The sequence below is a fragment of the Equus przewalskii genome, chromosome 19 (assembly GCF_037783145.1).
Source record: "Equus przewalskii isolate Varuska chromosome 19, EquPr2, whole genome shotgun sequence".
In the NCBI taxonomy this organism is placed as follows: Eukaryota; Metazoa; Chordata; class Mammalia; order Perissodactyla; family Equidae; genus Equus; species Equus przewalskii.
In genome coordinates, this window is record NC_091849.1 from 25861036 (window position 1) to 25873860 (window position 12825).

Below are 12825 nucleotides of genomic sequence, written 5' to 3' on the forward strand. Positions count from 1 at the left end.
GCCCTCTTAGCGCAGTTGGCAGCGCGTCAGTCTCATAATCTGAAGGTCCTGAGTTCGAGCCTCAGAGAGGGCAGAAGTTTTTTTCCTGTGTTTTCACAGTGGCTGGGCATAATGTTATCTTGGTAAAAAGAAAGCATAGGTCAAGTTACTAAAAAAAGAAACAAAAAGTAAAATTAGCAAAAGTGTCAGATAAAGATTTGAAGGTTCATGCAATATTTCCTGAGGATGATGAAATCTGGTTCGTACTTTGTTGGGCTTCCTGGGGCTTTGAATAAGATGAGTGGAAAAGAAATTTATGTTAGTCAGAATCTACAAGCTATACTATATTTTTGCTCTTTCTCTCCATCAGAGGGAAGAATCAGGAGAAATTTCTCTTCCAACTTTGTTCTCTAATGGTTGCCCAAACAGTAAAGCGATGGAAGAAGTGCAAAATCCTTGATTCTTTTAATCATCCAACACAACATTCCTTGTGTATATATCTTATTAATGGAGTGTTCTGGGTGCAGTGACTCAAGATTGATGAAAACACAAAACTCACTTCCTCATGGAGCTAAATCCCAGTTGAAAGCAGTGGGAGAAACAGACAAGAAGCAAATAAGAAAAATGCATAATAAGCTAGGTGATAATGTTTACTGTGAGGTAATCATTGGGCAGTAAAGGAGGTCTGGAGTGTGGAGGTGGCACGTTCAACTTCCAAGGCAAGGGTCAGGAAAGTTGTCACCTTGAAGATACCTGGTAGTCTCTTTTTCCTTCTCTCTTGATGAGTTCCTTGTGCCCAGAGGTTTTGTCTAATCCTGTCACTAGAGTAATTTTTACCTATGAAGGCGAATATGGGTTAAGAGGGCTTTTTGCACGTAACGCAGATGGGCTTAATTGCATGAACAGTAATACCTGATAAAACTTTCACATGTGTCTTCATGTGGAAAATGAGAAGTGAGGGATTCTCTAGGTGGATTCTCAGTACCTAGACGGCTCTAGTCAGTGTAATAGGAACTGAGGAGTAAGCATTAGCCGCTATTCTGGTTGTCTTTTCTGGGTGGAATGCTGGCTCCTCACACTGAGCTTGTGTCATTGCTGCTCATTAGAAACGTGAAGAATGTTTACAGATTGAGGTTAGAATCCACCACGGCTATGTTATAGGAAAAGATAACCTTCCCTCTAAGGTTTTACATAGTACCTGTGTAAGAAAAGAACCTCAAACAAGTTAGAAAAATTGAAAGTTTTCTGGGAAAAGTAGAAAGCCCTGCTATAGGAGAGCATAATCTGAACATATAGCAGAGTCTCAGCACACAGGTGAGTGCTCGGGAGGTCAAAGTGGTTAAGCAGTGAATCTGACCAGAATGTCCATTGTAGAGAGAAACAACTTGGCTTCATATCCACAAGTTGAAAGGTATATGCACCAGCGATGTCGTCTATTGACCTCAAAAAAGAAAGGAAGAAAGGAAACTTGTCATGTCTTTCATGGTGGAGGAAAGCCTTTTCCCATTATTTCTGACTCAGAATCTCAAAATTTCTGATGGAGAGTTAGACTGAAAAGGGATTCTGACCCCTAGAGCGTCAGCGTTTTTGTTGTTGATCTCTCCTGACCATTCTTTAATTTCTTTAAAATTAAATACAGAGTAAAAGCTCTGGTTTCCAGTTTCCAATGTTCTCTTAAAAATTCTTCCTGCTTCTAACCCTACGTTATTCTTGTCCCAAGATCCTAGTGTCTTCCTACGCCAATGCTACCTTTCTCTGGAAGACTGGAGGAGGGATCAAGTCCTACTCAGCGACCTGGGCCACATTGGGAGGAGATAATGGTACAGATGTGAGGCCCAGAGAGGCTGCATCACCTCATCATCTTAGGTTGACATATTTTCAAAGTCAGGTGAAAATCTCAGCCTTGTCTTTATGATGAGATATACAACCTGTGGAAGAATCCTAAAATTCCAACTGGGAAGCTCACTCAGCTGGGACCTTCACTTGCCTTCTGGCCATTCAAGATAGTGAAACTGTCTCAGAGCTGGATCGTTCCCATGGTGACATACTATAGGTCTACTGCAGGAACAGTAGTTTTTCACTGCGCTTTTGCTGGGTTCATGTTTAGGATGCTCTGCCCTCTGTCAGATCCTCTTCAGGGGCAGTGAAGTAACCCTGTGGAACATGGTTAGACCCATACAACTGGTTAGGGCATATGTCTAGAATGACCACAGATCAAAAACTGGGTTAGAGCTTGGGAATTAGGTCAAATGTTAGAATGCCTTCTTTGTTCTCAGAGCCAGTGGAAAAGACACCTGTTATCTCCTGTTTTCCTCCTTCATTTCTTCTCAAGAGGCACCTGCGCTGCTCAGAGCTTCTCTCCTAAACTCAACTCCAGGAAATATTGGACCTCTTTAAAAGGCAATTACACATTTCTGGTTCTTTCTTATTTCACACACAAGTAGCTCAGGCTCAGTCTTTGCCCAATACTCCCTGTCAATGGGCTATAGACAAGGAAGGAAGACCTGAAAAATGCTGCGAAGAGAGTAAGCATCATCTCAACTGGGCTGTGCTGGGTATTTTCATCTCAAGATTCACAGTGAGTGGCTAGTGTGAAGGTGGACACCGCCCCCCCCCCCCCCCACCACCACCACCATTTTCTGAACAGAGAGACCCTGGTGAAAACAAACAAAAGCCTCTCCACTACTTTGTAATTAAGATTTCTGTTATCTTTAGCCTGGGAATAAACAAGGAAGGCTGCTGGGGGACACCTAGAGAGAAGAGATGTACAAGACAATTTGGGGATCTGACATCTCAGAGATGCATGAGTCTGGAAGGAGATGCTAAAGTCCCAGATTGTCATAAAAAAAATATTATGAAGGAAGGGGAATTCTTAAAGAAAACTCATGAAAGAAGAATAAAAGTAAGATCTTTGTGAGGTTCTTCCTTAAGGAGATTCTTTATCCATCTTCTGGGAACCAAATATCACAGTGCCTGCAATGACAGTGCAGATAAAAACCTTCAGAGGTACCTGCAAAATTATGAAACAACCATGTGGTGTTTAATTTTCACACATAGAACCCAAGATAGAATTTTTCCTCTTTGCAGAGGCCACTAAAATCTGACTAAATTTTAGAAAAAATCCCAGCAAGTAATGTTGGATATATATTTCATCCCCATTTGTGATCAGAACCTGATAAGGCCCAAAAATATGAAGAGAAAGAGGGTCGTGATTCTGCCATGCTGAGCTGTGGAACGGTCCTTGCATTTCACTCTTCACTGAAAGACTTTCTTCTCCTTCAACCTGAGCTAAAACACCTTCATATGCAAAGAGTCCTATGGATGATGCTCTTGGAGACTCTGTGAATGGGTGGTCCCTCAGCAAACCCAACATTTGCTTAGGCAACTGGTGCATGGTCTTGAAATAAGATAAAAAATTTTCCTACATTTTGCTCTGCTCTTGATATCTAGTAACAGGTCTCTGTGTGGGTTAGTATTCCAGCTGTCTACAAAGGCACTTTCTTCAGCTGCCAGCTCTTGAATAATATCTCTTCTAATCTTGACCCATATTTAGTAAGGTGTCTAATTATTGACACTCAGTCCCCAAATTAAATGTCACTGTGCTACAGAGACCACCTCCCTGGCTAAAGCCATATACTCAGTATCTACCGCATTAACTTTTTCCATCTTCCTCATTAACACTATGTGATCCAGAAAGTGTCTTATGAAGTTTTCCTTTTTAAATTTTCTCTCTCTCCTAGAATATTAGATTCTTCAGACTCAAATCACTGTTTTGACCTCACTATATCTTCACTGCCTAGAGTTAATCCATAAAATATGGTTTCTAACTTGAAATGCAGGTAATAGGTAAGGATAGGGAATAGGCAGACGAAATACAAATTAATATCTCAATAAACCATTGTATTGAGCCACCCTTGATGGCCTAGCAGTTAAAGTTTGGTGCTCTCCGCTTCAGCGGCCTGGGTTTGGTTCCCGGGCCTGGAACCGCACTACTTGTCTGCCAGTAGCCATGTTATTGTAATAGCTCACAGAAGAACTAGAAGGACTTACAACTAAAATATACAACTATATACTGGGGCATTGGGTAGAAAAACAATAAAGAGGAAGATTGGCAACAGATGTTAGCTCAGAGCAAATCTTTTGCAGCAAGTAAATAAAATAAAATAAACATAAAAAGATAAAAACAAACCCTCATATCATGCTTGTAAAATATTAATCACTGCATTGGCCAATTTATTTCTCTCTTTCTTTCCTTATCCAATGTTTGAATTTTACTGATCAATGGCAATTTATTTATAATGTATAATTTTTATTTTTTAACAAACAGAATTTTCTATTTTAAAATTAGGGAACAAAAGATAAAGGTGTAAGGACCACAAATGTTTAGGATTTCCCTGATAATCCAGTCACAGCTAATAGTCATTTGAACGTTGGGTGAAAAGTAGAACAGAGTTCAAAGCCTGGTTCCTTTTGCATGCATTTTCTTTGAACCATTTTCCTATTCATGGATCCTTAATTTTCGGTTTCTGTTCTCTAACAGTGAAGCCCTAAAATGGTCCTTTATCTTCTTCTTCAAGAGAGTGCCAGGATGGAGAGGACTAGAGGATTTGACTAAAGTGCTTGTGAGGATCCTTACATTGGGTAGAGCAGAAATCTTTAACATTCTGTGAGGCTGTAAGCTGGAGGAAGGAAGAAGAGACAGTAGACACATCCAGCATGGTGACAGTGTAGACAGAGCAGTAGCTCATTCAGGATAAATTATCATTGAAAACATTCTATTCTTTGTGGGACCAGTGACAAAATGGTGATATATCTGATCATGGGTTGTAAGATTTCAATTTTCCCTCCTTGACTTTCTCTTATGGAGTGGAAGGAGAAGATGTGCTGCTTCATTTCTTATTTACAGCTTACCAAAATCACCCCTGGAAATGGATTTTCGAAGTTTAGGTTGTCCATAGCTTGCTCTCTTAAGATCTGACTGTGCCACTGATTTTCCTTAAAGCTGGATGAAAGAAGGCATCTGCAGGCTGGAGAAATCACCACAGTGGTTCATGGGAGATTCTTTCTTTTCATTGCCATCTCTCCAAGCCTGTGAGAGAAGGATGACAACAACTGGGGACTTGGAGTGTAACCTAAGAAAGATTAAAAAGGAATGAACAAAGAATCCAGACATAAATACTCTACTTGGATCCTTGGATAAAGCCATTTTGCCTGGAAAATCACATCTTATTTGCAATGAATATGTTCTATTCCTCCACTTTTCTTTTTGTGTTTCGGAAGCCTGTTTCTACAAACTAAATGAGCCAGTCAGCAGGTGAGAAATTTTCTGGACCTTCACTAAATTTTCTATCAGATCTTGAGAGCAGTTTCCTGAAAGGCAAATAATACTCCACACACAAGGACTCTTTGAACACCACATGCTAGAAATTGTCTAAGACTTTATTAATTTTATGCAAGTTGTTTGATTTAGCCTTGCAGCTAACTTAAATATCATTCTTCCCATTTTACAGATGAAACTGAAGCTCAGAGGGACTGAAAAAAGGCTGTAAGGAAGAAAACCAGATACAGAAAGCTGATTTTTTCTAAATTAAAAATACGAGCTTTTCTTTTGACCAAGTTCATAGTCTCACCATCTGTTTTTCTCCATGCCAGTCTATTCCTTCAATCAGTCATATAACAAATACTTATAAATGAGTGGCTTTATTCTTCCTCCTTTCTTTCCCTTATTAATCCAAAAATCTCTTCTGTAGCTGCCGCACAGGATCAAGACTTCTAAGTGCCTTGCATTCCTTTTTCTCCCTAAAATCTCTACAGTCAGTCTCTAGACAAATGCTGTGGATTTTTCCTGCGCAATCTCTCCAGAATCTTTCTCTTTCTTCTCATTCGTCTATTCCTTTATCCATTCTATGATGTTTACGGAAGATGCATCCTGTGCCAGACTGTGAACTGTGCACTGGAGATGCAGAAAGACTCATGCTACTACTAATCTCAGGAGCTAACAGGATACAACTCAATCCTTTAGTATCTTTATAACTTCTTTTCTCTCCAATTCTAGTTTATTCATTTACAAACTCTTGGCACGCAAAACTAAAACTCTTCCTGAAAATTTTACTTTGGTTATGTAAGCCATTTGCCTGGAATTTTTTCAAAGGTTCTTAAGCCTCCACAATATTTTCCCCAACATACTTCCATGTGTCTAGGCTTTTAAATTACTATTTACATCCATGTCTATTTTACACACAGACACACATAGGCATGCAGGCACTCATGTGAGCACACACACACACATCACTCCAACTGAATAGGTCTATTTCTTAAAACAGGAATTTCTACATCCTACGTTGACTCTATCCCATGTTCACTTCTCATCTGTACCCCTCAATGTCCATTTTTTATTCCTTCAGTCAGATATGATCTCACCTCACATTTCCTATGGCTCTTGTCAGTAATATTTTGTACTTTTTGCTGTTCTCATATGGTGTGCATATAGACTCACTAAACAACATGCCTTCCCAAGAAAGGAACATGTTTCTCTAGAGACAGTTCAAGGCATGAGTTTCTGTAGTGCAGTGTTAATCATACTCGCCTAACATGCAAGAGGTCCTTGGTTCCAAACTGAGCGGAAATATGCAGTGCTTTCTTGCCAATCAGGAGAAATCACCCCACTTCCTTCTTCTAGGAGGCCCCACATAAAAAGAACTAGTGATAATCTGACTCATGTCTCTTGGGGTTTTGTTTTTAAAAACAGATAATCATCCGGACATTGCTGTGCTGCGTTAGCGAGGCCATTCTGGATAAGTCTTTCCGACTGGAACATGTTCTCGTCCGTCTTAGAAAATTTGAAATAGGAAAATAGTGTTGGCGCTAGAGTTTTCCCAGGTGCCTTTGTCCTCCTTTCCCTCGCAGAGGAATAGGTAGCCACCACGCTCTTGCCCCGGGTCATCTTTGAGAATATGCGCCCTTAGCGGTGTCCTGGATTTGTATTAAGAGTCTTGACATTCCTGTATTTTGTGCCACCCAGAAGAGTGGATAAAAGAATGGAGACTGGTACACTGAAAAACTGAAGAAAGAAAGAAACAAAAAAGGCTAAGAAGGCAGTAGGGAAAAAGATGCAGCAGGGAGTGGGGAATTAGCTCAGGTGGTAGAGCACTCGCTTAGCATGTGAGAGGTAGTGGGGTCAATGCCCACGTTTTCCACACTTTGGTATTTTTGACCTTGGTTCTCTGGGAGCAACCTCAAATCTTCTGAACCCTTGAAGAACATGAGAAAATAGCAAACATTTTGAATGCAATAGAAATTTGGCCATTTCTTTGGATTTTGATATATATGGGCATGGACAAGACAGGGCTAACGATGGCTCCACCAAAGTTCAGTATATAGATCTATCATTTTATAATTCATTCTCTTTCTTCAGGGGAGTTGTGATCCCCAAAGTGTGAGGCATACCAAATTGCAGTTTTTCTCCATGTGTCCTTCTGCAGCTTTGCCATAAATTTGGCATAGTCTTAGAATGTGCTAAACATACAAACCAGATTCAAGAAGTTCAGCAAAGCTCAAGCAGGATAATCCCAAAGAAATCCACATCCAGACATCACAATCAAACTGCCAAAAATTAAAGAAAATAAAAATTTTGAAAGCTACCAAAGGGAAATGAGAAACTAGAATTTATATGTTTGTGGATTTCTTATCAGAAACCATAGAAAGAAATGGAAGAATATTTTTTAAATGTTGAAAGAAAATAATTGTCAATCAGAAATTTTATGTATAACAAAAATATCCTTCAGAGATAAAGATGAAATAAAACATAATCTCATTTGAAGGTAGATTGAAACATTTCAGTGGTAGAACTACTGAAAAAGAATTAGCAAAGATTTTAGGCTGAAGAAAAATGCTAACAGAAGGAAATTTGGAACTTCAAGAATGAAGGAACAATAGCAGAATAGGAAACATCTGGGTAAACATAACAGACTTATTCCCTGGAGTTCTTTAGAGTATGCTTAATGATGGAAAGCAAAAAGTATAACGTTGGCTTAATTTTCATTGTATCTGATATACTATATACATAACACAAAGGAGTCAGGGTAAAGAGAACTAAATGTTGATGAGTTTTCTATATTCAACTTGAATAGTATAATATTGATTCTAAAATAGACTGTAAAATGTTAAGTATGTATATGGGAATACATATACTGTTTGCCATAAGTTACCTAGACCAATAACCATACAAATAGATTTAGTAAAAAACACAACAGATAAATTATTAAAGAGTATTAAATATGTTTTAAAAAGCCAAAAGAAGTAGGAAAACAGAAATCGAAGAATGAAAAACAGAAGAGACAAATCATAAGCAAAGTATAAAATGATAGATATCTGTACAAACATATTCAAATAACATCAAATGTAAATGGTCTAAACACATGAATTACATAATAGACGTTGTCAGAATGTATTAAAATAAACCAAGGCTCAAATACATGCTGAATATAAGAAACTAACCTCAAATACTCTGTATATAGTGGTTTAGGTGGAGTAAAAGTAAAAGAATTGGGAAGTTAAATGTCTCAAGCACTAAGAATAAAAACTGAATAGGACATGTTAATATTAGACAAGGTAGATTTCAAAGCAAAGAAAATTTCCACACATAAAGAGAGATGTTATATAATTATTCACCAAAGAGATGTAACTGTCCTCAATGTGTATGCCTCTGGCCGCAGAAGTCCAAAACTCATAAACAAAAGCTGATAAACCTGAAAAGAAAAATAGAAAAATCCACAATTACAGTTGCAGATGTCAATACTCCTCTCTCATTAATTTATAGATCTAATAGATAACAAATGGGAAAACATATTGAGGAACGAAATACTATTCACCCATGGATTTAAATGACGTTATAGAGCAAAATCATGATGTAGGTAGAAAGAAGGGCCAAAGATTGAGAGAAAAACAAAATCATATCACAACTAAGAAATCAAGACTGGTCAGAGTGCATACGAGTGATATTAATGAAGCTGACATTTTAGAAAGAGATATTTAGCTATAAATGCCAGGGAGACTGAAAGTGGTGAAACTGGAGGTGGATTGTCCTTTGTCCTTATTTATCTCTTGAGGTCTGAGGCCGTCAGATTCCTTCCGAATCACCTGAGCCTACTGCAGTGCCTGGCACAGAGCAGCATTCCAATGAATATGTACTGAATGAATGGAAAGGAAATGATAGATTCAAAAGATTTCTCAAGAACACTATTCTGTATTTGGCAAGTCATGGATGTGGTGTTTGAAGGAGGAGAACGAGTCAAAGTTGACTTGGAAGTCTAAGCCCAAAAGGCCAGCCTAGAGGACGTTGGGAATTAGATATTTGGTGTGTGGACGAGTGGGCTATTGTAGAGAAAAATAGGCAGAGAGATCATGAGCTAGAGCAGAGAAGGAGCTCACCTTTTGGAATCTAAAAATCTGCTTCTCAGTTCAAGCTTTGCCGCTTTGCAGCTCTGGGACCTTAGGCACATTACTTAATATATCTGGTCCTCCACTACACTGGAAAATGCAGACTATGATACATAGTTTTGTTGCCAAAATTCAATTGTACTATATGAGATAATCTCCACAAATCTCTCAGTATAATTAATGTCACATGAGGCTAAAAAAATCCAGGAAGACTTTTATTAAGTTCACTTTGTGGTTTTCGTAGGGAAAATGTCTCCAGTCCTGCAGATGCAAATAGAGATACAGTGTAAGACGGAAATATGATCTGTAGACAAATTTGAGGACTATTTATTAACTCATTCATTCATTCAGTCAGTCAGTGAACTAATACGTGTTAACTGGACACTTCCTATGTTTCTTTTCAACGAAGAAGACCGTGGAAGCTATAAGATCAACTGAGATCTCTGAGGGCAGGGAAAACTAGATCATTGGAACACAAGAGCGAAAAAGACAGTCTCAATTCTCCCCAGTCCCACAGCCCGGATGGTCCTGTTATTGGGTGACTACCAGAAAGGAGTGGATATCAGCACTCTTGGATGTGAAATCCTTTCAGGTGCAGCAGCGGCTTATATGGAGTGATTTACAAGTAGTACCGATTGTATTCTTTAAAAGTAGAGAACTGATAAAGCTGCAGTCTTTGGAGAATATATTTCACGTTTCTATGTAAATGTGAACAAGCTCTACCAGCTGCCTTCTTGGTGCAGGCTGTAGTGTGCCAGTCTCATAATCTGAAGCTCCTGAGTTCAAACCTCAGAGGAGGCAGGATTTTCTCATATTTTCACGGTTGACCTGACCTAATGTTATGTTGATAAGAACAAAGGATATCTCAAGTGCACTAATAAACAACACAAAGTAAACTGCTAGATAAGGATTTGAAGACTCAACCAATATTTGCTGAGGATGTTGAAGTCAGTTCTGTATTTTGTTGGGCTTTCTTGGTCCTTTGACCAAAATGATTGGGGAAGATAGTTATATTACTCCAGAAGTGACTCTTTCTCTCTATCAGATGGAAAAAGCAGGAGAAATTTCTCTTCCAACTTTGTGCTCTGAAGGTCATACAACTGCAGTTAAAGGGTGAAAGAAATGTAAAATCATTGACTCTTCTGATCATCCGACAGATATTTGGTGAGTACATATCTCATGAATGGCCTGTTCAGGGTGCAGTACTTCAAGAGTGATGAAAATGGAAAAATTCCCTTCCTTATGGAGCTACATCCCAGAAGAAAGGAGTGTGAGAAACAGACAAGAAGCAAATAAGAAAAATGCATAATAAGCTAGGTGATAACGTTTTCTGTGGGGTAATCATTCGGCAGTAAAGCGAGTCTGGAGTGTGGAAGTAGCACATTCAGCTTTCAGGGGAAGACTCAAGAAAGTTGTCACCTTGAAGATACCTACTGGTCTCTCCTTCTTTCTCTCTTGCTGAGATCCTTGTGCCCTAAGGTTTTCTAACACTTGTTACCTATGAAGGCAACTGGGGGTTTTGAGAGTTTTTTGCACATAAGGCAGGTGGGCTTAGTTGGATGAATAGAGTAGTTTTTACCTATACAGGTAAACATCTCTACTTTATTTTTATGGTGAGATACACGACCTGTGGAAGAGTTGCAAAATTTCAATTGGGAAACGCATTCAGCTGGGACCTTCACTTGCCTTCTGGCAATTCAAGATAGTGAAACTGCTTCAGAGCTAGAGCCTTCCCTTAGTGACATACTATAGGTCTCCCTTACCCTACACCCTGACAGAAACAGGAGTTTTTCACTGTGCTTTTGCTGATTTCATGGTTGAGATGCTCAGTCCTCAGTCGGATCCTCTTCAGTAGCAGTGAAGTAACCCTGTGGGACATGGTTAGACCCAAACAGTTGGTTAAGACACATGCCTAGAATGACCACAGGTCAAAAAGAGTGTTAGTGCTTGGGAATTACGTCAAATGTTAGAACCCCTTCTTTGCACTTGGAGCTAGCGGAATAGACACATGTTTTCTAGAGTTTGCTCCTTCATTTCTTCTCAAGAGGCACCTACAATCATCAGAGTTCCTCTCCTGAACTCAACTTCAGGAAATAATGGACCTCTCAAAAAATGGCAATATATGTACTTCTTGTTCTTTTCTTATTTCAACCACAAGTCAGCTCAGGCTCACTCTTTGACCAATACTCCCTGTCAATGGGCTATAGACAAAGAAAGAAGGCCTGAAAAATGCTGTGGTGAAAGTAAGCATCATCTGTACAGGCTGTGCTGGGCATTTTCATCTCAGGATTCACAGTTTTTGGCTAGAGGGAGGATGGACCACCCACCCCTGTTTTCTGAACAGAGAGATCCTGGTGATTTAAAAAGGGCCTCTCCACTACTTTGTAATTGAGATTTCTGGGGTCGTTTTCCTGGAAATAAACATGGACAGCTGGTGAGGGACACAAAAAGAGAGAAGATGTACAAGAAAATTTGTGGGTCTGACATCTCACAGATGCAGGAGTCTAGAAGGAGATCATAAAGACCCAGATTGTCAGAAGAAAGAAGATTGTGAAACCAGGGGAATTCATAGAGAAAACTCATGCAAGAAGAATAAAAGTAAGATCTTGGTGAGGTTCTTCCTTAAGGAGATTCTTCATCCCCTTGCTGGAACCCAATCATCACACTGCCTGTGATGACACGGATGAAGTATTCTGGAAAACAGGTTATTCTTTATGGGACCAGTGACAAAATGGTGACATACCTGATTCTGGGTTGTAGGATTCCAACTTTGCCTCCTTGATTTTCTCTTAGGGAGTGGAAAGGAGATGATGTGCCACTTCATTTCTTATTTACATGTTAACAAAAGGACCCCCAGAAATGGATTTCTGAAGATTAGCTTGTCCAGAGCTCGCAGCTAACCTAAATATCATCTTTCCCATTTTACTGATGAAACTGAAGCTCAGAGGAACTGAAACATTTTTCTCAGGTCATAGGCTGTAAAGAGCAAAACCAGATATGCAAAGGTCAATTTTTTCCAAATTAAAAATATGAGCTTTTCCTTTAACCGAGTTCATAGCCTCACCATCTGTTTTTCTCCATGCCAGTTTGTTCCTTTATTCACTCATTCATTCATATAAAAAATACTTATAAGTGAGTGAATTTATTCTTCTCTACATCAGATATTAATTCAAAACTCTCTTCTGTGTCTGTGACCCAAGTTTAAGACTTCTAAGTGCCTTGCACTCCTTTTTCTCCTCAAATCTCTACACTCAGTGTCTTGATGTATGTGTATATCTTTCTTCCACAACCGGTCCAGAATCTTTCTCTCTCTTCTCATTCACCTGTTCCTTTATCCATCCTGTGATGTTTATGGAAGATGTATCCTGTGCCAGGCAGTGTACTGGGCGCTGGAAATGCAGAAAGACT

General features: G+C 39.2%; 1 non-coding gene across 1 annotated transcript; it reads left to right on the top strand.

Annotated features, from left to right (window-relative positions):
- TRNAM-CAU (transfer RNA methionine (anticodon CAU)) lies at positions 1-73 on the top strand. The gene has a single exon. It is a non-coding gene; the product is annotated as a tRNA-Met (tRNA).
- Positions 74-12825: the final 12752 nt, after the last annotated feature.